Here is a 25,326-nt window from a genome sequence, read left to right as displayed (position 1 = left end):
ACCTGAGCACATACCATTTGTGTTTCTACATCAAACACCCCTTTCTAACTGCCCTCCGCAGGGAGCAGTGTGGTCCATTCCACAATGAATTAGTTATCCAACCTGAAAGTGATCAGAGAAGACGATGTCTAAATTTAGACCTGTTTGGGAAAGGCTTGGTTGAAAAAATGAGGCTTGCACCATGTTTTAAAAGCTAACCCATTCAGGCTTCTCCAGTGAATTCCCTCCACCTGCTGCTAGTCCTCATGAGTACACAGATGGGGCTGTCAACAAAAGTGCCTCAACCATGATTGTTTATATGGCAAGAGGTGGTCTCTAAAGTCCAGAGACTCAGCGGACTCAGGCACCTACCTCCCATTGACAACACTTGAAAATAATGGGAGTGAGGTGCCCAAATATCTTTGAGGATTTGGGCCTAATAGCTCAGAACCATAGAGGGCTTTACAGAGTCAAACCAATTGCACACAAACCAAACCAGTCTATTAAAGCTGAAGGGTTGCCTTATCCTGCATTGGCTAAAGCTTCCAAGTGGTCTAATCTTGGAAGACTAACATCAGTCTTGATGGTATCTTAAAACAGAAGCTAATATTTGAGATGTGCCTGATCTAAACACCTCAATGGGGAAGTCCAGAATTAGATCCAGACCTAGTGGGCGGGCTCTTTTATGCTATGCATATAGCATGTAGTAGTGTACACTTCTGGGTACTATAGTCACTTGTAAAGAAAACCAATTATACTCATAGTAGTTTTTCAGTTCTAAAAGCGTACCGCTACCTTGCTGCTCTTATTTGGACAGCAGAGGGCTGGGTCTAGCACCTGTAACTAAAGGAATCGCTTACATAATTTATGAAGTCCATTTCTTGTCAAAATAGCCAAACAAGCTTAAAAATAAAATGTACACGGTTATCAATGATATGCTTAAAATGCAGATTTAAAGGTTTTTGATGGCGAATGGGAAATGTTTAACATTAGAACAGGATAACAAGTTCAGTAGTAGGACTGACGTCAAATATTTTCCGTCCTCCACCCAGAGAGCTTTTAAACTCAGGGTATCAATAACACTTCATGCTTTGCTCCAGAGATAGAAAATTAAGTTTTCCAGGTGGCCCGAAGGAAATGTTTGATGTGCTAAGCAAACATTGCTGCAGATGTTGGTCTCTGAGGACATTGATCAGCCACTGAGTGCCATTAAGGGACCAGATTTTCATAAAGTGAAGCCCGAGGTTCCTGGGAATATTTGCACCTATTTTACATGTGTGATATGCATGAAAATTAGGGGGAGGGGGGTTTGCACAAATGGGCAGTTAGGCATCTAAATACCTATCTGTGTGTGTAAAAGGCCTAATTTGTGCACATAGCTTCAGTAACTACACAAAAATAAGCATACCTACTTTTGTACATGCCAAAATGCAGGTCCCGCTTTATGAAAATCTTTCCCTAAAAATATCGGCCCGATCCTTATCAGATGTAAATCAGTGTTGACTTCAAGCTGGGTTGATTTACAATCCTTAAGTACTAGATATAAACAGAAAATGTGAGGGAATAGCTGCTTGATAAACATTAGTAACAGAGAAAATGTTGAATGTATTTTTTGCTGCAAACTATGGATGGATACTGCAATTTTAAAGACTAAAAATAAGGATGGTTTTTCCATAGTAGTTAGATTTCTAAGGGTTCCCCGAATCCCCAAGAAGCTCTTTTTCATAAAGATCAGATGTGTGTGTTGCCGGAGGTGGGTGGGTGGGTGGGGGAAGAAACAGTAAAATAGAAGATCTGGAAAAGCAGTGAGGTTTTGTAGAAATCGTTGCATTTCTTATTTAAGCCCTGTCTATTCCCTCAATGCTTGCGTATGAAAGAGCCTCCACCTTTCAGTTTCAGAGGGCATCTGAAGGTCATGTTTTAGAGCTTTTGAGTTTAAACCAAGTAGTTTAAAAATGCTCTTCTCAGAAAAAAAAAATATTTGAAAGTTTTCAGGGGGCTATCTTGGGTCACAATTCTCTGTTACAAACATTGTCTGCCACCAGGATTAGTGCACAGTGACGATGACCTGAAGGGGGGCATTTTAGCAAATCACCAGGTGCTTATGCCACTGCCAGCTATTGAGCTGAACTATCGATTATTTTGCTTATTGCTTATTTCCGTATTTTTAGGAATAATAATTTAGTAGATTTTCTTTTGTTTGACCTAGTTCAGCTAAGGCAAAGCTGGAAGGGAGAAGGATAGGTGAACCTGCTTGATGTGCCGCGGTGAAAAGCAGAGTGAAAATATGTTCACACCTGCCAGACTAACTACTCAAAACCACATCCTGTTTTGGCGTTCCTTATAACCTTTGCCTTTTCTTGACAATTGTTCCCATTTGATCAGCTATATAATACTTTTGATTGGCATGTCTCTGTAACTTTTGGGGTATAAGAGGGAAGTACCAAGTCTGAGTCAGGCGGATCGCTTCGTGGACACATTTGGAAGGACCTCCAAGCACAGATGGAAGAACCAGCCATCTGGAAATCTGTGACTGAATCACACGAACACTGTCTCAGACTTGTGGGATAACTATTAGTGTGTGGTACTCTAATAACCTATTGTACTTAAGACTAATAACTGGAGACTTCAGCAAAGGCATTTCAATGGGAATTGCTGGAGGCCAATAAAGTAAAGCTTTAAGGTTAAGAGCACTTGGTTTTGACTTGTTTTTGCCAGCCATATAATAGGCGGAGGCACTGCATTTCCTTTGGTTTATTTTCTGATACCAACTCACAGCGATTAAAAGTTACTGGGGCAAGGAACCCTGCGTAATAGTACAGTGAGACATCATAAAAGAGCCGTCATTAGTAAGATAAACATTTGTCAGTTTAGGCTGTGTATTTCCCAGTGACATATTTTGCCTTCTGTTTGGGGCAAATGCCATCTGGTGACTTTACACTACCTTTACGCCTCTCCATCTCTGCCTACATAATACGTCTTCATAATTGCCCCCAATCCACTAGCCAGGAACTTACAATAGCACTCCAGCCATGCCCCCTTCCCCTCACCACATTCCAATGTGCTCCCTACCTTGGAGACAGCAATGTGCGGTGGTTGCCCTTTATGCATAAAATCTGCCACAAGCCAGTTTCCCCCCTGCTTTGCCTTGCTGTCGCAGGGGGAATGGTGTTGGAGAAAAAGACACCAGTTCTGTCGCTCTTCTAAGGAGTTTTTATTATGTATCCATATGAGGCATCACTGATGCAGCAGCATGATCAGTCCGTCAGGAGAGAGAGCATAGAAGGCTCTCACATCACTTTCCAGTGACTTCCTGTGGTGAATTCAAGGAGCCGACTGATGGACATGAGGGTCCTTATGTTGCAGGGAACTCACTTTAAAATGGGGTGACCCCTGAGGAAGAACAGGGAACAGCACAGGAGTTTATTCTCATTTTAGTCATTTCCATAGAGATGAGGCACTCAGACGCTATGGTGATAAATGAAGTATACCAACTAAGGCCTGAGCTACCCTACAGAGTTAGATGGATGTAAGGCAGTGTACATCGACCTAACTCCGTAAGCATCGACACTAACTGGCCTCTACTGACTTCCCAGTATGAATGTACTTTTTATTTGATATAGTTGCAATCATTGAAAAGTTTTGGAGGCTTGCTTTGTCTCTGGTGTGGCAGCAGAAACAAAGGACTGTCCATTAGGAAAATGATAAATAATAAAACACTAAATATCATCATGCCACAATATAAATCCACAATTCACCCTCACCTTGAACACTGCCTGCAGTTTTGGTCACCCTATTTAAAAAAAAAAAATATTAGAATTGGAAAAGGTACAGAGAAGGGCAACAAAAATGAGTAGGAGTATGGAACAGCTTTCATATGAGGAGAGATTAAAAAGACTGGGACTGTTCAGTTTAGGAGAGATGACTAAGGGGGATATGATAGAGGTCTATAAAATCATGAATGGTATGGAGAAAGTGAATAAGGTGGTGTTATTTATCCCTTCACCTAACACAAAAACCAGGCATCACCCAATGAAATTAATAGGCATCAGGTTTAAAACAAACAAAAGGAAATACTTCGTGTTACAACACACAGTCAACCTGTGGAACTCATTGACATGGGATGTTGTGAAGGCAAAAAGTATAAATGTGTTTAAAAAATAATTAGATAAGTTCATGGAGGATAGGTCCATCAATGGCTATTAGCCAAGATGGTCAGGGATGCAAAACCATTCTCTGAAGTGTCCCTAAATCTGCAACTGCCAGAAGCTGGGACTGGACGACTGGAGATGGCTCACTCAAAATTGCTCTCTGAAGTATCTGACACCAGCCACTGTTGGAAGACAGGAATCTGGACTAGCTGGACCATTGGTCTGACCCAGTATGGCCATCCTTATGTTCTTATGAATCCTTGTGACTTTTCAGCAGACAGCATTCAGGGTTCACTAGTTCATCAGAGCTATTCTTAATTCTGTATAAATTCTGTAGAAGATACAAATATATTCTTCTTGGGTTTCACTATACAATCCTTCCGCATAGCACATAATCACTGGTAATACTAGTGCTTGCACAGGCAGGAGGAATAATAGATGAAATGTTGTGGCCTGTGTTATACAGCGGTCAGGCTAGATGATCATAGTGATCCCTTCTGCCTTTAGTCTAGGAATCATAATTACACACTACAACAGTATTAAAGTGTGTCAACACAAAAATGTTCATTAGGTATCCTCCAATTACTAAACCCATCCACAAAAACTCTGAACTGGTGAGTGCAGAAATAGAGAGACGAGGCTGCCAACCCTGGATGCTGTGACACCAATCCTGGAAATACTGGTTCTGAAACACTGATGTAATTTCTGAGTGTATTAAACAACCAGTCTCATTTCATTGTGCAGCTTTTCTCCTTGAGATAAACTTCCCAGTGGTGGAAGGTGTCCTCCCAGATTCATCATCCCAGCATGTCAATCCACTGTATGACAAAGGACCTCAGAGATGTTGAACTCATGCACCTTGAGTTCAGTGGGAATAATACAAGGTATCATGGGTGCTCAGCAACTATTTTTATTCTATCTGTTTGATTCAAGTTCTTATACCATGCCCATAACCATGGCAACCGACCATCTCAGGATTGGGCCCTATGTTGTTACTGAGCATCCCAACTCTGGACAAAACATGACACCATCCACACAGCTCTTCTAAATTCTACAATTTCTCCATGGTCCTCACTGAAAATTCTGCAGTGGGTGTGCTATGAACACTGTGCATCACATTGGCCAGTATTCTCTTATTGTTTTCTTGAGCTTAGTTCCATCCATCTGTTGTCTATTATCTTGTACGTAGGTTGCAAGCACTTCAGGCCATTACCGTCCAGCAAGCCAGGGTGTGACTCCACACATACTAGTTTGCCGTGTAATAACATCACGTGTGGACACTGCTACAGAACACTAAATGTTCGACAGTCCGCTTTGTCTTACTGCTTTTAGAAACACAGAAGTAGGACTCCACCATTCAGCTAAGCTCCAAGAGCAGTGCTGTGAACCTCCTAAGTTTCCTCAGTAGCTTAAGCACACCCTCCAAATCACTCTATCCTTAGAGGTATTCCAGTATAAAGTTTAGTTCTTCAGGGACACAAGACGGTGTAATCAAGTAACACACAGACTCTGCAAAGGGATTTCTACAACAGCCCTGTGATGGGACATCTGCCCCTCACCAGCCAGGAGGGGGTTAACAGGGCCTTTGGAGAGGCTGCCCCAGAAGTAGCCAATTGGAAGGGACTGCATGGCAGCCAATCAGGGCCCAGGTGGCCAGTATAAAAGGGAACTGCAGTGCAAAACAAAGGGAGTGACTCCCAGGAACTCAAAGAGGGAGGACTGTCAGCAGTGTGGATAGAGCATTGGCTGGCTGGGACTTACCAGAGCTGAATGCCCTGAATCAAGGGTGGAGAAGGTACTGGGGTTGCAGGGAAGTGGCCATGGGAAATGCATGGAGGAGTTGTGGGGGAGATGCAGCAGAAGGCTGCCATACACACACACAGGGTCCCTGGCTGGGACCTGGAGTAGTGGGTGGGCCTGGGTCTCTTCCCCCCCCCCCCCATGATCACCTAGTGGGAGGAGTGCAGTGGCCACGAAGGGAAGTGATGAGCATGAACTACAGAATCCCCGGAAGGGGAGGGAACATGCATTGTGACTCAGCTGGAGGGCAGAGTCATAAGAAGGAGGGTTCAGTGGAGACCGTACAGATGGCAAGACACTGCAGAGGTGGCATCTGCCTGGCTAAGAGCTGATAGCCAGCAGGAGGCACCAAGTCAGTGATTCAAACTGTTACAACCCCCCCCCCACACACACACACACACGTGCACACACTCAGACAGCATATGAGATCAACTGAAAAATAACAGACCCCCACACATAAATCCATGTCTCCATTTCTTAACACTCCAAGAGCACTTTGAGGTTTGGTCCATGTAGCTTCAGGATCCACCTCTCTTCCTTCCTATTCTGCTCCATTTTGTTGCTCCAAGTCTCTTTTCTCTCTCCAAAATGGCTGCTGAAAAGAGTCCACCTTTTATAAAGCTGCAGTCCCCTTCACCAGGTGACCTTCTTAGTCCTCCTCAAAGCTCCCTCTAGAGAGAACAAGATCTTCTGTCAAGTGATTAATTGCTTGGTTACTGACTCACATGGAAGGATGGGTTCTCTGGATGGTAGCCAGCTCATTGCCTTTGCATTTTAAGGGACTTGCATTTGAATGGGAGACCCTTCAGGTTAATGACCTCCCCTGGTCTGGAACATGTATGACACCAGCTGTATTAGCAAATGGCTGATGCCATAGGCACTCAGGCATTCATTGACACGGAAAATAAACCAGATTTAATACATTTTACATACATAAAAAAACCTACCATAGGCCCTTGGACAGAAAACGTTTTACCTGTGCAGTACTAACTAACACTGAGTCAGATAGAAATCAATTCAGGCCTATAAACATAAAGGCTGATTCTAATATCACTAACATTGGGGTCTGCACTAGTGTAACTCCATTGACTTAGTGGAGATGCTCTTGATTTACTCCTCTGTAAAGTGAGATCAGAATCAGTCCGGAGATATCAGGGAAAAGTTATACTAGAAAAAGTTTACGGGAAGGATCCTCCACTAGTGTAAATCAGAGCAGGTCCATTGACCTCTGTGCTGATTTTCACCAGCTCAAGATCTGGCAATAACCACTGAAATACTCAAGTTAATGTTGACCTTTGTTTAACAAAAGAACAATTAAAAGTAGACTGACCTCTGCAATGGATTGGGAGAATTGTGTGGGTCAGGGAGAGTATCCTTTAAATTAGTCTTGGTTGGGTCAGGTTTAATTTGACCATAAATAGTTATACTTTATCTAATAAACGTCCTCTACAATGTGTAATATCTGAATAAAATCACACTATAGGGAGGAATTTAAACCATGTGTGCAGTTACATTGGGTGGGAAACCGCCTGGAAGCCAAAGTCTGTTGGAAACATACTTCAGTCTTCTCTGCTTGCACTAGAAATAAGGAGCCTTGTTTGAATTTCAGAGAATGAAAGTTTTGCTAAAAGACTGAGCTGTGCAAATGAGCTGGAAGGTTCAAGGATGATATGCTGAGAGTGGGGAGGGAGCAGGGAACACAAAGTTTGACTAAATTTTTCTGTGCTTATTGAACCCAGGCAAACTTTGCAACCAGCCTTACGATGATCAGTGCCGGAAGTAATGCTTAGAGGAGGAGGAGTTTGGGTGTGATTCTGCTGAGTCTTGGGTCTGATCTGGTTCCAGGTTTACACTGATGCACGCCTATTGACTTCAGGGCAGTTAATGGCTGCTTTACGTTGGTGTCAGGCCCCTTTCCTCTCCATGCACAGGTGATGGCAGTAGCAGATTGCTGCAGATGCAAATGTAACACAGCAACTTCCTGCTGTTTGGCTTTCAGACCACCTGTTGCTTCTGGTTAGAACAGCATCATACGACCATATTCTGCCACCCTTACTCACACCAAATCGTATCTTGCCTGTGCTACTCAGCATGATTAAAGATGGCAGAATGTGCCCATAATGGAGAGTGTGCTGCATATGTATCTATGGCTATGTCTTTACTTGGAGCTAGGGGTGTGATTCTCAGCTTGCACAGACAGGCTGGTGCTAGCTCTCATGGAGTTAATGTGCTAAAAATAGTATTGTAGCCATGATAGTTGGTCTCCCTGAATGCAATTTGCCTGGACCCCATGGGTATCCCTATCCTAGGTCCCTATCCTAGACATTTTTGGGTGAAAGTCTTGCAGCATGTACATTAAATCACGTGCATGCCTAACTGCTCCTCTTTCTGGATATGTGCCATTGTTCTTTCAAGTTTCAATGAGCAAAATACCCAGGTACAATATGAGCACTACCTTCCTTCTGAATCATGTGGAAAATATATAGCAGAACCCTTGACACATACACTGAAGCCCATAAGATCTGAGAAAAGCCCTTAGTTAATTATTTGTCTGTTACTGGGTAGAACTGTTTTTCTTTCTGTGACATTAAACGCATGCACACAACTACAAAAATATTTTGGTACTAAAGATTTGATTATATGATACTGAATTTCTAATGGGTTTCAGTTATATTATTTTCCTGATTTGCAGTGTAAATTAAGTGCTGAGGGTCATTTGTGAAAGTATTGAGGCATCTAAAGATGCTGGTGGCCGCTTAGGCACTTTTGAAAGATCCCACTAGGTGCCTAACTCGCAGTGGCGATGTCCAATATGACATGATAGCCTGTACTGTTTGTAGTAATTCTCTGTGTTACACTGACACGTTTCCTTTTGGGCTTATTACTTTCTACTACATCACAAAATGGAAATGTGTAATACACGAATATGTGTTCTAAAGAACCTTCAAAATGTTTAGTGGCTTATATGTATTATTAATTTATTATAGAGCATCAATACTGTGCTTGGCACTGTACAACGGAGAAATATAAAGACCCTAAGTGCTCATAATATGTTATAAATAAAAAACAAATTGCAGATTTATATTGAAATGTGTTCAATGCGCAAGATAGAGAAATCCATTAAAAATGTTTGCACATCTTTAGTAATTTTCCTATGAGGTTTCCTATCATCAGCTTAAACCATTACATATTTTGCCAACACAGCCAATCAAGCCTTCTGAAAATGAATACAGTGGAAGGAAAACACCAAGATCCAATAGCTCTTAGCAAGGCCCTTCTAATCCGTAGGTTGAAAATAATTCTTTAGATGCAGGGATTAGTTGAACGTGAGCCAAGATTCTCCAGTCTATACAAATAAATCTATCTTGCGTGATTCTTTCGCGAGAGAGGCTTAGTTCTGAAACAACATAAGGAAACTATGGTGAAATCATTCAACCAGATCCTCCTCTTTTACAGCCTTATAAATAAATTACCAGGAATTCATAAATTAACAGTAACTCCACAGCAGTCAAAGAAGAGAGAGGAGTGTAAAAAGGTGTAGCTGAGAAGAGCATCAGACGTTTATCTAGATACAAAATTTGTAAGTCCAAAACCTCATGTTGTAAATGTGTTGTGGTCACTGTAACAACAATGGCAACAATTTGGAACGCTGACAGTGTTACTATCTTAGTTCCAGTTTTCTAAATAAATAACTGAAAACACACAATTTTCTCTTAAGGCAAGTTTAAACAAGGTCCACAAAGTTTTGGTCCATCACAGAATTCCGAATATACCACTTATTTATTTTATTATAGAATTATAATTATTTATTACCATCTCATGGCTTTTCTGCTAAGTGCCCTAAATTTGTTGTTCATGTTTATTATGCAGCTATTTACATAATGAAGAAAAACAACTAGAACCAAGTAAAGCGTCTGGGAATTATATCTGCAGATTCATATTTCGCAGGAAGAATGGGAGAATTCAAAATATAACAATAAATGGGAAGGACGACATTTCTTGATGGACGATTTTTAATGGGCTCCAAAAACACTGGGGAGAAAAGAAACGTACATCAGCAATAATTGGATGCTGTGTTGGAGCGATACTGTAGAAAATGCTGGCTTAATACATATGCAAGAGAATTGTTTAAAACGAGCTCTTGTCTGAGGGAATGTGAAGCCTTTGTATGGTCATAAAGAAGTCTGATGTGGGAGGGAACACAACCACATGCCCTTTCTTTTGGCTAGAGGGAATCTCAGCCCAACTCTGCCAATGGGAAGGAGCTACTTAATGACCAGCTCAATCTGTTTGTTTATATGTGAATGACATTATTCCCGTTTTTGAAGATGTATAAGAGCTTGAGAGTTAAGAGCAAAAGTGCGTGCTGAACTGTGCTGGGTTTTATTAATTATTTATTAACTCTGTCTTCTAATCATGCATACATTGTTAAATGAAGTAACACGGGGTTGGAAATTACCAAGCAGGTGTTTAAAAGACATCTGTAAGCAGTTCTGCTGTAGTCTAATTAGTGTTCTACTACATTGTACAGTGCACAGTCATCATTATTTCCTCTTCATTAGCTGCTGATATATAATGCGTCTTTTTATTAAAAAAAATAATTTCTACCCCATTTAAAAAAATAGTTGTTTGTTCCATGAACACAACAAAGGGAAGAGGAATATGATTAATGTATGCCATCTAAACTATGTGCATTAAACATTAAAAACCAATGTGGCATCTCAGCTGAAAGTTCATTTGCAAATTATAAGATATACTTGTGTATGTGAACACTGGCGCCAGCTGATATGCTGTTTTAGAAAAGAAATTAAAACGATAAACCTCCTCTTATGATGCCATTTTACTAGGCATGGGACTGCTTAGTCCACCCAAATGCAGCTATTGTGTAGTTATTCCAGGTGTGGACTGATTTGATGCATAAAAGACTAAGACTAAGGTCAGGATTTTCAAAAGTTTCATGACTTTCACTGGGGGACCAGCTCCTTTGCAAATCCCACTTGGAATGCCCTATATCTCCCTCCATACAGTTGAGTCAGATATTCTGTGAGTTTGCATGCTGAGTTTCTTCCTAGTTCTGATTTAGGGCAGGGTTTCCTCTGCACCCCAGAAATGGAAGAAATCTTCCAGATATCCTTGTGAAAACCCTGTGCTTCTACAATAGCCCTGGAACATGTCTAGCCTCTTGGCAGCCTAGTTCTGATGGAGCTGTAATTCCATCCTTAGTGGAAATTCCAGTTGAAATGTTAACTGATTGTCTACGACAAAACCCACTGCCATGGGGTGGGCCTCAAATAAAAACCTGTGGGACCAGCTGAAAGATTCTCATGGAGTGTATGAGATGTTCAAGACTCTGTATACACATTTTTTAGCTAGATTGCCCAGTGGGTTCAGGGTGGAGGTTTGGAGGCTAATACAACAGAAAAGGTGACAGTGTGTGGTCAACCACGTATCCCACCCCCTCCTGCTGCCAGCATATTCCCAGACAGATTGGGTGGAGAAGGATCCAGTATGTCCTGGAATTGTCTCTCCCTACATCCATGTCCACTCAAGCCCGATTCAGAATCCCTTCTGCACTAGTAAGCAGATGGGAACATTTGTGCCTAGCATCTTAGTGATCTTCTCAACAGCTTATAATACAGGGCTAGCACTTTGCCCTATCAAACACATCCTTTCAGTTAAAAAATGAATAAAACCAATTAAGAATAAAGGCCAGCCCGAGGCAAATGCTGTCAAGGTAGATATCGTTTTATGCCTACTCACTTTGCTGGTGTCCTTTAATTACAGCACCTTGTAAGTCAGTCACAGTTTGCCAATTCTCTCTCATCCTCAAAAGTCAACTTTCAGCGTCTCCCAAACACATACTCTGCCTCACCGGCACAGCAATGACATATTTCTCACTAATTGATCCCTGATGGAATGTAAAACCAGCCTTGTTCTGAGGAATCCTCCAGCAGCAAGTTTTATTCTTCCTTAGGGAACGAAAGACTCTGGGCAATTTTTAGAAACAGAAATTACACACTGATGGTGTGGGAGAGGTTGGGTTTACACTTGAGCTTCTGGGATTAGAGGGAAATTGACAAATTTTGGCTCCAATCCTGCAACTGATCCCAGCAAGCAGACCCCTTAAGTCTATGGGAGCCCTAGAACTGCATTGACCTGCCTGTAGCGTGGTTCTCTCAGTGGAGTTAGAATTCTAATTAAAAATAATGGGTGAAAGCCTAGCCCACTGAAGTCGATAGGGGTTTTGCCACTAACTCTAATGGGGCCAGAATTCCACTCCTTGTATCACTTTAGCTGATGAGGCATAACAATCAACTTCATAACGGTGAAACACTGCCTGGAACTCATCCCAGAATTTCTGTGCATGTAGTTACGTAACTGAAAAGCAACACTATTGGTTTGCTGTGTACTGCACCTTTAACTGTAGAGCAATGTCTCTCCCTGACGCAATGAGGGATGTAGACCAGCTGATAGTCTCTGAGAGCGCTCACATACAGGATAGCAGAGTGAGTCTAGGAGTACATCTATGTTGTAAGAAGCTTCTCAGAAGCAAGTTTCAGAGCACCGGGTCAACCGACTTGGGCTGGCGGGGCTCACGCTATGGTGCTAAAAAGAGCAGGCTAGATGTTCAGACTTGGATGGGCACCCAGCCTCTGAGACCCTCCCCCTTTGCCGGGATTCAGATCCCAGTACCCAGCCCAAGCCAGAACAGCCACACTGTTATTTTTAGCACCCGAGTGTGAGTCCCACAACCAGCTGACCCAGCTTCTGTGACTTACTGCCACCAGGGGCGTTTTTTATGTACACGTGTGTGTTTTCCATCATGGAGCCTTTCTATTTGTTCTTTATTGTGTGTATTCTTATTGCTATTTTCCTTACCTGGAAATACGTTAATCTAGAATGAAGAATATTGCTTTTGACACGCAGATAGGAGAAATAGAACAATGTTACATGCTGAAACGGTATCACACTAAACTAAAAATAAACATGGTCACCCTTTATAATAAGGGTGCTGTCATTAAAGGCAGTTAAAATGCAATTACACTGTGGCTATCTTTTCATGTACCAGGAATTACTCCAAATTCATACACCTGGGGAAGCTCATTTTATGACTAGGAACTGCATTATAAATACAGTTAATATAGCTAGACTCCCATAGCATATGTATTAAGAAGAATACCCAAGAGGTAATAGAAAGCAAATTGCGTGACTTAATTGTCATTGTAGTTTGGGGGTGTAAAGGCTTCCGTGCTTCCCCCTTACTGCTTCGGGCTTCCCCCACAATCCACACCCAGCTGCAGCTTTGTGTTCCCACAAGAGCTCTTCATTTACAGGCTTGTCTTCCCACCACCAGCTATTTACAGGTGCAGTCTCAGGCCTGGGGCCACCCAGTCTCAGCCACCGGATCAGTGCAGCTCACCTCCAATGGAGGTTTCTCCCTTTCAGGCTGACCCCTCACCCCTTCCGGCTACTGCTCTTACTACCTTCCTTCGGTGAGCCTCTGGTCAGCCCCCTGAGCACCTTCCGGCACGCTTTTATAGGGCCTGTCTAACGAGCCTCATAGCTGCTCCTTGTTAGCCCAGTCCACACAGGCTCACTCAGCTGGCTCCATTCTCCCTTTAATTAGGGTTCCAGTACTATTTGAGCTCCAGGGTGTGCACAAGCCCGCCCACAGCTGAAATCTCTTCCCCCAGCCTGAGGGGAGGAGCCATTGAACCTGGACTCAGTTAATTACGGGGGACAATGAATGAAGAAACAGGAATGGGCGTGAAGGTCAAAGGGTGAAACAGAGGGAACCTGATGGGGACACTGAGCATAGAACCCTGGACAGCGCCCGCAGCTCCTCGAAGGTAGCCAAGGAGTCAGCGGACGCGGCCCAGAGGACCTCTGCCAGAAGACATGAGCAGACGGAGGAACAGAAGGAGGCCCCACAGTCTCAGAGCGCCTCCTCGGCCAACCTCCTCTCCCTGGTGTTGTAGATGGCCGCCTTGGCCAAGGCCAGGAGGAGGTTGACGAGGAGGTCCCATGACTTTGTCGGGCCACAGATGGGGTGTGCAAAGATCCGGAGGTGCAGGGAGAAGTGCAGCCAGAACCTCAGGAGAAGGTTCTGGAGGAGCCAGACTAGGGGCTGCAGCCTGGTGTACTCCAGGTAGATGTGCACCAGGGTTTCCTGCACGCCACAAAAGGGATCAGCTTCAGGATGGGGGGGTGAACCGTGCCAGGTACACTCCCGTGCTCACGGCTCCCTGAAGGAGCCATTAGGGCTCCAGTGGCAGGGGGCTGGCTTAACCCTCAGTGCTCCACCAGCATCCTATCACGGGGGAGGGGGGAAATTACTACATGGTATGTGCCAGATTCACCAAAGGCCTTAGGTGCCTAACTACCATTTCAGGTGCCTAAATCCCAGGATCCTATCTCACTGGGATTCACAAAACACCCACTTAGATGTGCCTGAACCCTGTAGGCGCCTACGCTCACTTGGTGCCTAGGTTTCTGCAGTACAAGTTCCCTAGGTGCCCATGTTTCTGTCTCTGAGCATGCATCCTGCTGCTGCCCTCTAGACCTCCAGATGCCTAAGCCCCAGTGTGACACAAGAACCAGGAGAAGATGGGCGTTCCTCCGCCTAACTCACCAGCAAAGCCCAATCCAGAAAGTGTGCTCCTCTTCCTCCTCCTTTCCCTGGCTTCTTGCAAAAGATGCCCAAGTCCAACAGAGGGCTGATAGCTCAGAATCCCAGCCTCCTTCCAGCCTGGACTTGAACCTCCTGAAAGGGGCAGGATTTAGTACAAACCGTGGCATCTCCTATTAGCTAGTTTGGCTGGGGAACCCCCTAGTATACTGGCTTTGTGAATCCCACTCTTAGGTGCCATTTATTGGATAGGAAGCCTGAGCACCTAACTCGGACTTTGTAGCCCAGTGATTTTCTAGGTGCTTAAATGTGAGGCATTGGGATGCTCAGCATCCGAACAGCTAAGTCCCTTTGTGACATCAGCCCTATGTTGTCATTGGAGCACCTTTCTCACAAAGTGTGATCAGGAACACTAATCACACAGCTGCTCACAAGCCTTCTCACATTGTTTCATCCCCACCCATTGCGTGCTGCTCGTCTTAAGCTGTAAGTTCTTCTGGCCACGGACTCTATCTTTCACTGTATTTGTACTGCTCCGAGTATAATGAAGCCCTCACCCTAAATGTGCATTTTTATATGCTGCAGTAATCTGAATACTATGTAATAACAGTGACTGTAATTATTAAAGCTGTGCCCTTTTCTGACATTAGATCAGTGGATAATGCTACACTTAAAATGCCATTCTGTTCTCCTGCCTCATCTGAATTTTGGCTAGTAAAATTGGTATGACAATTGGTAGTAAAATTGGTGACATTGGCATCCAAAGAAATTAATAATCATAGAATCCTAGGACTGGAAGGGACCTTGAGAGGTCGTCTAGTCCAGTCCCCTGGACTCAAGGCAGGACTACACCATCCCTGACAGGTATTTGTCTAACCTGGTCTTAAAAATCTTCAGTGACAGAAATTCTACAACCTCCCTAAGTAATGTATTCCAGTGCTTAACTACCCTGACAGTTAGGATGGGTTTTTTTTTCCCTAATGTCCAATCTAAATGCCCTTGCTGCAATTTAAGACCATTTCTTCTTGTCTTATCCTTAGAGGTTAATTAGAACAATTTTTCTCCCTCCTCCTTGTATGTACTTGAAAACTGTTATCATATCCTCCCTGTCTTCTCTTCTCCAGACTAAACAAACCCAATCTTTCTTCAGAGGCATGTTGCTCTTCTTTGGACTTCCTCCAATTTGTCCACAACTTTCCTGAAATGTGGCACCTAGAACTGGCCAAAATACTCGAGCTGGGGCCTGATCAATGCAGAGTAGAGGAGAGGAATTACTTCTCATTTCTTGATTACAATACTCCTGCTAATGCATCCTAGAATGAGGTTAGCTTTTTTTGCAACAGTGTTATACTGTTGACTTAGATTTAGCTTGTGACTCTCTGTGACCCCTCCTCCCCCCCACCCCCATCTATTTCTGCAGTACTCCTTCCTAGGCAATTGTTTCCCATTTTGCATGTATGCGAGTGATAATGACTAGTATTAATATGGACCACCTAGATCCTAGGATCACCTGGGCTTTCAGATATTATGGTGATGTGTGGTATAAAAACAAAAACAGAACAGAATAGTATGGAATAGAAGCTATAGTAACATTTTCCATTTGCCAGGGATAAAAGCTATAAATAGGCTGCAAATAGTCTTGATAACAAGCGAAGATCAGGAGGAACAAGCAGTGACTATCGCTTACAGATGGACTCTAATTTAGTTGGGGCAGGAGTACATTTGCACTGTCTTCTTTTGGGGTAAGTGACTTCAGTTCATAACGATGCTGATAGGACTTGCTATGTTGAAATCGCTGTACAAATATTAACTAATGAACCCTCAGAACAACTCTTTGAGGTAGGAAGGAAGCATTATTAGCTGCATTACACAGATGGGAAAATGAAGGCAGAGAAGTTAAGTAATTTACCAAAGACAACCCAACAAATCAGTGGCAGAGATGAGAATATGGAATTCCTGACTCCCAATTGTGTGCTCCGGACTGCATTGACTCCACCCAGCTGGAGACATCTTAATCATGTTCTTGTGATGTTACACATAACGACCCAGCAGAGGAAATGGTATAAACTAGTGTCACGTTTAAGAGAAGCTTGACAGGATTTTGTTCCTTTGCTCTGAATATCCAGCACGAAGATGAACTGGCTGATATTAGACTGTGGCCTATATTTCTTTCTTTCTTTCAGAATAGTCTGCAGTTTCAAAATGAAAGGGTAATGATGTCAACAAAAAGTTTACCTGTCTTCTAGATGAATTCAATCCGGCTATATTTGCCTTAGCTGTGCTTTCTTTGTAAAGACACGTTTGCACTGCAGCTTGACGAAGCTACTGAAGTGGTGTGCGACACCCTCAAACAGCCACAAAACAAAGTAGTCTGATAATATTTTAATGCACCATGGCTACTGCATTTGATTTCACAGTATCGATCATTCTATACACAATTTGCTGAGTAAGTGCACGTTTACAAATTGTGCTGCTCCTGCGCCTGTTTGTGATAGTGAATAAAGCTGATTGAACTATAAGCATAAGAAAGCAATTGTGCTTTATGACCTTAGAATTTATGCCATCCACATTAATGAAGCATGAAGGTTTTTAAATGCCGTAAAACAGCAATTCATTGACTATCTGAGACATGCTGACTGGCATACCATGTACATTTTAAGGGCTTTTAAAGTGACTTACAGTAACCTGATCTTAGACGATAAAGGACTTCTGAATTAGTGTTATACTGCCGCTATGTTGAAGTGAAAGGAAAAGATAGTAATTGTTTTAATTTGATCTGTTTTCAATTCCAGGCGCTGACGTGTTTTATAAACCAAAATCACACAATGTTCAAGTCTACATTGCTGGGTTTTTTTCTTTTTCTTCTGTTAAATTGAATTTTGGCATCTCTACATTACTAGGGGCACGTATAATTTGTATCACTCTGGTTATTTACATTATATGCTAACTGTTGCCCATTCAGTGACTGTGTTAAGTGTCGTGTAATGGTGAGCTATTCAGAGGACACCCAGTCGTGTTGTGCTTACTCCAGCCAGCTCCCACTGATTCCACAAAACTGTGACTACAATGTCTATGCTTTGCTTGATTTCTGTAGTCTATACTCTAATGACCCCCTTACCCTATAGAAATTATATTTCAATACACAAAGAGCTCATCAGTCAGGACAATCTTCACTTTACCGCATGTTAAGGAAACACAAAAGTCTCTAAAGGTATGTCTACACTACAATATCTGAACTCAGGCTTAAGCCTAACCCCCTTTCCGTCTACATACAAATCACCCTAATCCAGGGCACAGACCCAGAGTCCCAGGATTCCACGGGGCATGGAGGGTCTGATCCTGAGTCAAGTTGGGACTCAGGGTTCAAGCCCTTTTGGCTTGCAGTGTAGATGAAGCCCCAGCAGACTTGTGCTCTGGGAATCTGCCAAAAGTATCCCACAATCCTATGGGCCAACTTTATTTGTCCACTGGACAGTCAAGTTTTCCCACACTTCACCAAGAACAAAAGGCTAGAATGGCCACATTTTGGGAGAGCGCTAGGAAGGCTGAGATATGAGTGGTTGGACTCAGACCTGCATAGTGCAGTGTAGATGCTGGAGTCCCAGGTTGGGAATCAGGGTTCCTAGGGTTATGGATGAGTGTAGATGCTCAAGCCCCAGGTTAACAAACCTAGGATCTGCTAACTCAAGTCCTACTAATCCTGGGCTTACATTGTATTGCAGACCTACCGTATGAATAAATGCACTCAAAGCCTAAGCTCTGACTCAGGTTTGAGCCCAAGCCCCACTTCCATCCACACATATCAGTCTGACTCTAGTCAGCAAGCACTCAGGACCTGGTCCTAGGACCCAGGTCCCGCTGCAACTTGTGTCCAATTCCTGTCATTCTGTAGTGTGGACGTAGCTCGCGCCACAGACCCGAGCCAGGTCTGCATAGTGCAGTATGGACATATTAGCACAGCTGTGAGACCCGGGCCCAGCACCTGTAAGACCAGGTTTACAATGCTATGTGGACACTCCAGGGTGGTGTTGGAAACACCAAGTCCACAAGCTTGGGTTCCACAGACCCAAATTTACAGTGCACTGTAAACATACTCAATGGGAGATCACAGTGTGCATGGATGGAGGTGGCTAAACCTGTTTAACTGGCTCCCACCTTCCCCCAGCCTCTAGGATACTGCAGAGGGAGTATCTGCAAAAATTATATGCTTGTAAATTGTGAGGGACTCAACCAACAGGGTTAGGAGCACAATAAGTAAACTAAGATCTACAGGCCATTCTGCACTACAGGCCATTCTGCAGAAGATGTCTTTCCACGGAACAACCCCTATAAATCCCTTCTCCTCTCCGTTCCTCATGCTTCTTGTGCAGCAGCACACCATTGTTTCTGCTTCTGCGGAGGAGGAGGTCCCTATGAGCTTTAGTGAATTGCAACCCTGACCGACATTCCAAAGATCCATCTTGGCAGCCTCATGAGTAAACTTGTTCTTTGTCTCATCAGCGCCATCTGGTCCTCCCATGTCAAACTCGATGTTCCGAATCCATTCATGGCGTAATGTGAGGCCAGATTTTCAAAACTGCTCAGCCTTGCCGCTGCTCCCATTGCGATTCTTACTTTCAAAAGAGCTCACCATCCAACATACTGGGCTAATTTGAAAATCTAGCTCCACTTATGGCTGCGGGGACCTTGTGAAAAGTCTAGCCATAATGATCAGCTTAAATATTTACAACTCTAAAACATAGGGTTTTACTATACATGTGTTTAGGCAGCATGATTTTATGATACTCTTTTTTTTTTTAGTTCTGGCTATGTAAAACAAGCAACAGCCGTATAATCCTTAGAATCTAATAAAGATTCCATCAATGTAAAATCATTATCCTTAGGCAAGAAGGAAACCAATTCAATTATGATGTTGAATGAAGAATTGAGGGTGAAAAGTTGTAGTACATATTGAACTTGAGGGTGGAAAAGTTGTAGTACATATTAAAACGGTTACTACAAAATTTGTGCATCCAGGCTAACAAATGCTAATATGTTCTTTTGTTACCCTCTAATTTTAATGATTCATGTACGCCTCAAGCCAGAGAAACTTGTACTAAATTTCATCTACATTAAAAAATAGCAACACTCTGAATTGCAAAGTTATTAACATTCGTGTCTAGTTGCATTATTAAGCTGTACACATCAAATCTGGTAGTACGAGTAGAGAAATCTCATAATGAAGTAGAACAGCATTTAATCAGAAGGATTTCTAAAGGTCATCAGAGCATCATATAAATCCATCCATGCATGACAGCAATGTGAAATAAATAACTGAAAGAACGCAATAAGAATACATTTAATAAATTCTTTGAGTATTGTTTGCAGTAGTAAAAGAATCAGCCAAACTCTCCTGCTAAGGAAACAGCTAACAAAATCCTGGGTTCGGCAGCTTTAATTAATCAAAGACTAATAAGAAGCAGATAAGGAATATTTAATATAAAGGGGGCACATGGGCTATGTGTATTGATATCTTGAAATGGATGGATGATCTAAAACATCTGCATAGAACGGAAGAAGAAATTTTGAGTTTGGTTGGGTCTTCCTAGCCAAAAAAGCCATAAGCGATACTATTTAAATAACCAATGATTTATTAATCGTCACAATAGATGTTTGAATGCTTCAGGACACGTATTTTGAGTCTAATACTTGGCACATCCAAACATTTGAGCCCTTTACATATTTCAAATTAATGGTGTGAAAAGTATTAGATTTCCTTCCTGAGCACTTTGCACCACTATGCATTTAAACCAAATGAACTAGTCACTTAGAGCCAAATTCCAATATTCATACTCATACCTTGTTCCATGAGTAATCTATTTCACTGGGACTCTCCCCAGAATAAAGCACTATTCAAAGTGATTAAGAGTATCAGAATCTGGCTCATACTGTGTATTCATATTGGTCTATGTACTCACTACACTGTCCCATATTACATTCAATTAGACAAGTTAGACACTTAATCTATCAAAGTCATTTTCTGATTCACTACCTACAAGCCAACACAGGGAGCCTGTTTTCTAGCTAACTAGTTGACTTCAACAGAAACAGTATTGGGGCATTTGTTTAGGCACTTTCACAAGTTGAATATAGTTTGCATGTATCATTTTCATGTTTTTTTACTTCTATAACCACTACACTAAATGAAAGAGAAATTAGAACTACAGCCAGGATTCTTAGGTATGTATCCTAACAAGGAATGTTTACAGAAGCAGCAGGGGAAAAAATGGACAAACAGAATGAAATCATAAAAGACAAAAGGTTTCTGCAGCAAGGATATAGTAGCTGAGAAGGATCATAAGATTGCAATCTTAAATTAAAACTACAATGAAGGGTAATATAAAAGATATTCTAATCACTACACCTAATTAAGAAGACTTATTAATACATGTTAAGTGCCTTAACTATTACAGTAATTAAGAATCACAGAGAAATCAAACATCTCTGAAAGACTGATGATGTGCATTACTGAACAGGGACTGAAGCTCACCATTCAAATGCGCAGAAAGGCAAGACGAGAAGGCTGAGAGGTCTCCCCTTGGCCGCTGCATGTTGAGGGGAGCAAATACCAGGCGTTCTGCACGGTGTGCCCACTCCATAAAATCATTCCTCTTCCATGGGCCTGTATGGTAGCCCTATCACAAAGCTCAGACTCTGCATGGACCAGGTCCGCAGGGTCAGTTGCTTTTCTATCATTCCTTCATCCCATGAGAATCCTAGCATATGTGGGTCACACAATGAGCCCGTTTCCTACTCACCCACACACACCATCGCTTTGGAGGGTAATAGACTACAGGGAAGCTTAGGACAGCAGAACTACAGCAGGGGAACAGAGTGGAGGCCGAGGGCCTTATTCTGGTTGGTGTTGGTTTTTGGGAGATCTCCTGTGGCTTTTAGAGAACAAACCCTATTCTCATTTTGGGGGAGGGGGAGGTAGCTACCTCAATCTTTTCTTCCCTCATTATCCCCATGTTCCCCAAAAAATGATGAAGTGGAAAATCTGAGGGGAAGTACACAGCTAGGGGAGCATTTGGCCCAAGGATGATCATGCAAATGGATGAAATAATATAGTGAATCAGTCAAACACAAATTGCCATAGCTCCCCTGAAATCCATCAACTTGAATTCAGGAGCAAGAGTGACTTACACCAGCTGAGCATCAGGATTGAACCCAGAAAATGTATTCATTCTATATGTTACCTTTCACCGATCAAAAATATATTTAAAAATCCTAATCTCCTCAGTTAAAACTGTTTCCCTGGTTGGTAAACCCCATTCTGAGCTGTCAACGCCGTGGGATAGATTCACAATGGGGATTTAGGCGTATAGTTACAAGGTCTAATTTTAGGCACCCTGCCACCCAGTGGACTCCACGGCCCTGAGTTAGGGGCCCAGGCGCCCCATACAAGGCCTGGGGAGAGTTAGGCACCTGAGAATAGGATTAACAGAAGCCAGCAAGCTGAGCAGAGAGGCACCTAAACTAACCAGGAGGAAACCTTCAGAAAAGGGTCGTGGCCTAACCCCCACACCTCAAAGGGACTTAAGCACTTAAGTCTGGGCTGGAGGGAGGCACCCGTCTCTGCTCACAAGTCATAGCTGTGAATTCCCTCCTGGAGTTAGTTACGGAGTGCCCTACCCACTGGGCGACAGGCTATCCTTGGGTGGGTTTCGCTCAGTCTCTCCTGTCGAAGCTGTTCCACGTCGTATAAAATATTTAAATATGCATTGGGCCAGAGAGAAATCGGGACAAGACTCTATAGCCTGGTGGTTAGCACACTCACCTGGGAGCCCCTGGTCCCAGTCCTGTGCTGAACCAGGCAGAGGAAGCATTTAAACCGCAGATTCCCACATGCCAGTTGAGTGCTCTAACCACTGGGCCATCGGATGTGTGGAGAGAGGGTGGCACCACTTCCTCAGCTGTGTTTGCTGCAGGGCCCAATCTGGGAGACGGCCTCTGAGCATCCTACCAGATCAGGCTCTGCGGGCAAGACAGCCAGGGAAATGCCAGGCTTAGGCATTGAACTATTTTTCAGTGTCGGAACTTAGGCCTGGTCTACACCTAAAACTTCAGGCCTCTGAGAGATGTAATTAAGCCGAGGTCAGCCCCGGTGTAGACAATGCTAGGGTGACAGATGAATCTTCCATCATCCTACCTACCACCTCTTGAGGGGATGGAAAAACCCCTTTTGCTACTGTAACCAGTGTCTTCCCTACAGTGCTACAGTCATGCAGCTGCAGTGCTATAGCTAGCGTAGCTATCGCCGCAGGAAGCTGCGCTCGTGTACACTGGCAGATGTTTTGGGGGCTTAATGTGTGAAACCTTAGATGCTCTGGGACTTCAGGCACCTACAGCTGCACAGTGATTCTGAGGAGCCACATCTCAGACGTAGGCGTGAAAGTGGCTGCCTTTGGGGTCTAGTCCTGCAAGCTCAAAGGCAAATACGTGGATTATGGCCTTCAAATGTAGAATGTTCTCCTGTAGCTCATAGACTGGCATGTCTGCATTTGTCCTACCACAACTGTATTGATCTCCGAACTCGTCCAGGCTTATATACATTCAGTATTTCCTCGCCCTCCTCTGGTAGCGCAAAAACAACATTCCAATCACAATCCAGTGTTAAAATACAAGAAGAAAGTTTGGATAAGAAGTTATCGTCTAAATACGACCCATTATTAAATGAAACCCTCTACTTTACATTTTCCAAATTTGTGAATTCGTAATAGATGTTTTAATTAGCCAAATTAGCAACCAAGAAGCATAGTTCAGACAGGGAATTTATCTCCAAATGATAATTTACAAGCACTATTGCAGTTACAGGAGATCTAAAACCTTCCTGATTAGCACCAGGGACATATGATAAACTGAGATAATGTTTGTCTAACAGCATTGCATATTTTTATAGCATTCTCCATTGACTTCATCTCTTTCTAAAATTACCATTGCTTGATATACAATAGCACAATCTCACAGCGGATGTTCCCAAAATCTGGTTAAAATTAGATTTAAGTCAGTCCTGCAAAGTTTGACTCATGTGACTATATTTCTTACTCATATGAGTAATTTCATTTAAGTCAATGGGACTACTCAGTCTCCTTGGAGTAAAGACTTATTTGCATGAGAAAAGATTTGCAATATATGGTTCTTCATTTCCGGAGATTGGGCGCCCCTGGTGGTGGAGGGCCTGAACTTCATTAATTCCCATTCAGCGGGACTTCATCACTCCTCTGAAAGTGCTCTGCACCTTTCAGGCCAGGAAAAGCAAATTCCTCCAGTCCCGGGGTCAGGGCAGGTGTTGACAGCTCCTCCAGCTATAGGGCCACGGCAGGTGAGCCAGTTCCTCTGGCTGTGGGGGAAGAGTGAGTTCCTCTGACCTTGGGCCCATGGAGGGAGGGCCAGCCCTTCTGGCTCCGGGGCACCAGGGGGGGGAGAGGTAGCGTAAGCTCCTCTAGCCCCAGGGCCATGGGGGCACAGAACGTGGCCAAATTTTTATTCCTGTGCACACCCCTGGGCTCGTATGAGGTTATGTGCACTGCTTCTGTAAAACTGGCGTAAAAGGCCAACTTTGCCACGCTATAGGGGGAGAGAGTAAGAAACCAAAATTAACTTATATTCTTAGGGGATAGACACCCAGACAGGCTAAGGGTGAGTCATATTGCCAACCCTGAGTGATCCAAAATCACGAGTCGCCCTTCAGAAATCATGAGACTGGTTGAAAAATCATGAGTTGTTTTATTTTTTAAATAATGATTGTTGAGTTCTTTTTATTTGCCTTCTTGGTTTTGAGCCGTTTGGGTGCACTTGATTTGCATGACCATGAATGTACCTTCTTAAAAACACATGGAAGCCGAGATTCTTGCAGACTCACCAGCAGCTGAAGCTACAAGAAAACCACCAAAGAGTTGGCAACACTGGAAGAGAGATGGGATAAGAGTGGAGTCCTGTCAGTAACTGGGCAGGGCTGGGGTCAAGTGAAGTGCTTGGAGGTTGAGAGTAGATTAAAGGCAGAGCTAGTGACGGGAAAAAGATGGAAGGTTGTTAGAGAGGATGGGAAAGATGAGAGGAAAAGCAGGAAGGTGGGAGGGAAAAGGAAGCACTGAACAGGAAATTTATTATGCATGTGCCATGGTCAAAGAGGTTAATTTCTTAGATATTTGCAGTAGATGTCTAGCACTACTCTAGTGTATTGTTATCAGTAAGATGTCACATTCAGTATGGCCCTGAGTCAGCAGCTCATTCCTGTTCAGTAAAGCACTTAAGATCATGCTTAACTTTAGACATGTGCTTAAGTCCCATAGATTTAAAGTTAAGCACCTACTTGAGTGCATTGCTGTACAGAGATGGATTTAAGCGCATGCTTAAAAACGTTGCAGAATTGGAGGCCTATGAAATGAAGGTTTTTGTCTGCTTGCAATTGCGTGGGATTATAAATGGTTATTGGGGTTTGTTAAATGAAGGTTGCCTATGATATTTTAGGGAGGCAAAACATTCTTTGAAATGCTTATACCTAATGTTTTTTTAATGCTTGTAACTGATTGCTTCATCCAGTTGTCCTTTCCCTCCTGATTTTACACATTTCTTTTGTCATGAAAGTGTTCTATAAATATTATAGTCACTAAGAAGAAATTAAAGAAAAGAAAGGAGAAAATGGTTGAAATGAGTTTGTCCAATTTCTCATTCTTATTTGCTCTCATTGTAAAGAAAATGTATTCAAGTGCTCAGTTTGGGCTT

General features: G+C 43.0%; 1 long non-coding RNA gene across 1 annotated transcript; it reads left to right on the top strand.

The window, feature by feature from the left end:
• The first annotated feature begins 5,823 nt into the window (after positions 1–5,823).
• LOC137147866 (uncharacterized) lies at positions 5,824–11,283 on the top strand. The gene is made up of 3 exons (XR_010918380.1): positions 5,824–5,925; positions 7,670–7,861; positions 9,801–11,283. It is a non-coding gene; the product is annotated as an uncharacterized lncRNA (long non-coding RNA).
• The last annotated feature ends 14,043 nt before the right edge of the window (positions 11,284–25,326 follow it).

The sequence above is a fragment of the Emydura macquarii genome, unplaced genomic scaffold (assembly GCF_026122565.2).
Source record: "Emydura macquarii macquarii isolate MOO-44397 ecotype Brisbane River unplaced genomic scaffold, CSIRO-AGI_Emac_v2 contig_71, whole genome shotgun sequence".
In the NCBI taxonomy this organism is placed as follows: domain Eukaryota; kingdom Metazoa; phylum Chordata; order Testudines; family Chelidae; genus Emydura; species Emydura macquarii.
Note: the sequence above shows the minus strand (reverse complement) of the source record. Positions and strands in the feature narration are given on the sequence as shown.